At 33.5% G+C, this 3567-nt stretch overlaps 1 non-coding gene across 1 annotated transcript; it reads right to left on the reverse strand.

Annotated features, from left to right (window-relative positions):
• Positions 1–489: 489 nt before the first annotated feature.
• Positions 490–596, reverse strand: LOC121214164 (small nucleolar RNA R71). Its single transcript, XR_005909750.1, has one exon. It is a non-coding gene; the product is annotated as a small nucleolar RNA R71 (small nucleolar RNA).
• Between the last annotated feature and the right edge of the window lie 2971 nt (positions 597–3567).

Genomic DNA, 3567 nt, shown 5'->3' on the forward strand with positions numbered 1-3567 from the left:
AAGTCGACAGAGTATAGTAGACGAGTAAGAGGATGTTATTATTACTGAGGAGATGGGTGATAATTAGAATAATTAGTTACCTCCTGCGGTTGCTGCGAATCCTACAAATCTAAATTGCTCTTCGTACTATGTACGATTATGTCAAGCCCACTCTAACTGGGGCTAAATTGAGTATTATGAGACCCATTATTGCTGCAAATAATTTCAAACTGAAGTTGAACACCTATTTAGATGGTACAACAATTTGTTCAGTTCGATGGTTTGCAAGACGAAGATCCAAATACTCATTTGGCTAATTTTCTAGAAGTCTATGATACTTTTAAGATAAATGGCATTTCTGACGACACCATTCACCTACGGTTATTCCCTTTCTCGTTGAGGAACAAAGCTAAACAGTGGTTAAATTCTTTACCACGAGGTTTTATCACTACATGGGATCAAATGATTGAGAAATTCCTACTGAAATACTTTTCACCGGCTAAGAAGGCCAAGTTGAAGAATGATATATCTTCCTTCATTCAAATCGACTTAGAAACCTTATATGATGCATGGGAGAGGTATAAGTATTTATTGAGAAGGTGCCCTCACCATGGGTTACCTTTATGGCTACAGGTTCAAACCTTCTACAACGGTTTGAATCCCTCAACTAGACAATTAATCGATGCAGTAGTCGGTGGTACTCTGAACAATAAAACACCTGAAGCAACGTATGAGTTTATAGAGGAAATGGCACTGAATAATTATCAGTGGCAAGTCATGAGGACAAAGCTGATAAAAGTAGCTGGTGTTTTTAGCTTAGATGCGGTCACCATGTTATCGAATTAGGTAGAACTTTTAAATAAAAAAATTGATGGTTTATGTGTTTGCAGTGCGATACGAATGGAGGAGGAATGAATAATCCAAAATATTACGATCCAGCATAGAGAACGAACAAATCAACTATATGGGTAATAATTCTAGGCCTCAAAATAATCATTATAGTAACACCTATAATGTAGGTTGGAGGAACCATCCCAATTTCTCTTGGGGTGGTCAAGGAAATCAAAGAGCACAACCCCCTCCAGGCTTTCAAAAATAACATTATCAACGAGAGAAGAAGCCGAACCTTGAGGAGATGTTGACGAATTTTATCTCAGTGTCAGAAACCCACTTTCAAAACACTGAAGTAGCACTTAAAAATTAGCAAGTGTCAATTCAAGGGCTCGAAAACCAAATAGGTCATCTTGCTAAGCTAATCTTAGAAAGACCACAAGGTAGCTTACCTAGCAATACCGAAACTAACCGAAGAGAGCAGCTTCATGCAACTACTATTTGAGATGAAGAAGGGTTAGTTGAATATGAATCAGAACCGAGGCAAGAAAGTGTGGTAAGTAACGGTAAGGTTGAGGTAAGCCAGAATTAGCAAAAATCGGTTGGTAAATAATATAAACCTCGAGTGTCATATCCTAACGCGACGAAGAAAAACCACACGAATGAACAATTTGGTAATTCTAAAAAATTACATATTAACTTACCATTTATTGAAGCTCTTTCGCAGATGCCCAATCCCGTTAAATTTTTAAAGGAGCTTTTGACGAACAAGAGGAAGTTAGATGATTCATCGCATGTGGAGTTAAATGCAGTTTGCTCAGTCATTTTGCAAAATAAACTACCTAACAAATTGAAAGATCCAAGGAGTTTTACTATTCATTATTTAATTGGTAGTTTGAATATTAATAATGCTTTGGCTGATTTAGGGGCAAGTATTAATGCCATGCCCTATAAAATGTTTAAATAATTAGGTCTTGGAAAACACAAACAAACTAGGATGAGTATTCAATTAGCAGATAGAATCATTAGATTTTCTAGTGGTATTATTGAAAATATTCTTGTAAAATTTGATAAATTCATATTCCCAGTTGATTTTATTGTTTTAGACACGGATCCTCAAATTGTCACTTCGGAGCTTGATGCAAATGGATCAAATCCCTTTACAGTACTAAATTTCTTCCCATACGATACAGTTGAGGTAACTCATTCTGAATTTGGCACATTTAAGGTAAATAGTACTCGACTTAAACCTTATTTTGATAATAGAATTGATTACAAGAAAGAAGAGTTTCGACTCCGCGAACCACCGTGACTGTGCGAATATGAGGTAAGTTGAGCTTAGACTTTAAATAAGCGCTTCTCGAGAGGCAACCCGAATGTTTAACTTTTGCTAATGTTTTTAATTCCATTGCATGCTAATTTAAATTTTTTTTTAAAAATGGGGTGTTTTTTACCCACACGGCCTGGACACACAGGTGTATGGAACACACGGCCTGGACACATGGGCATGTTGCAGGCCGTGTGTGAAATAGGGTAATCGACAGTGAGTTACACGGCCTGGTGACATGGTCGTGTGACCCACACGGTCTGGCCACTCGAACGTGTGGGATCTCACATGGGCGTGGGAGAAGCGAAGGAAAACACACATAGCCTGGCACATGACCGTGTGAAAACTGGGTTAATTTTTAATTGCACACGGGCTAAAAATACTCCACGGCTATGTAGCCTAAACCCTAGAATTCCTTTTTCAATTTGTCTTTTTCTTCTTCCCCAACCAAGCTACCCTTTTTATTATTTATATTTTTTATTTTTATTTTCCTAATTTTTTTATTTTATTTATTATTCTTATACTTAAATTTTAAATTTATTTTAATTTTTATGCTATTTTTATTATTTTTAATATTTTTTACTATTATTATTACAATTACCTTTAAGTTTATTGGTATCATTGAGTTTATTATTTTTTTCTTTTTATCATTTTATTTTTTTTATCTTTCTTTTTAATTTTGTTTTAGTTGCTTTACTTTTTTTTATTTTCTTAAACTTATTTTAATTATTATTTTTTGAAATATATTTTTATGGTTGTATTTAATTGAGTTATAACCCCTTAATCTTCACTATTTGTGTTTATTTTATTATTAGTTTGCTCGGAATCATGCACTACATCTAGATTTGTCTACAATTTTGCTTTTCACCATTTTGGCAATTTCTCTAATATTTAGGGCAGTTTCAGTTTTCCCCCTCTCTTATGATATTCTGTTTATACTGTGATTATATTTGTTTGTACATTGTGGGCAATGTACATCTTAAGTGTGGGGAGGTTATTTATATATTTATTAGAAAATCTCTGAATTATGTCTTTTGTTTAAGTAATTTTTTTATACTTCTATTAGAATAAATTTTTATCAATTTGCGATTTTTATTGATGTGTTTTGGATAAAATTCATAGATAATTGTGTATTGGTTGATTTAAACTTTAAGATATGAGAGAATCAAGCATGGTAAGTTATTTTTCAGTAATTAAAATTTTTAGGTTGTTTCCCTAAATTGAAGTACTACCTTGAAGTTTGAGATTTGCAAGGTTGACATAAAAAAAATCATGATTTTTTTGTGAGATTTTGAACCTTTAAAGCATACATTTTTCTTACTCATTTTATTATTGGTTATGAGTGTGTCAATTTGATTTGCTATTCTAGAACTTGCGTCGATTATACATGTTGAGACCTTTATTTGATATACTGAGATGATAAAGGCACT

The sequence above is a fragment of the Gossypium hirsutum genome, chromosome D01 (assembly GCF_007990345.1).
Source record: "Gossypium hirsutum isolate 1008001.06 chromosome D01, Gossypium_hirsutum_v2.1, whole genome shotgun sequence".
Classification (NCBI taxonomy): Eukaryota; Viridiplantae; Streptophyta; class Magnoliopsida; order Malvales; family Malvaceae; genus Gossypium; species Gossypium hirsutum.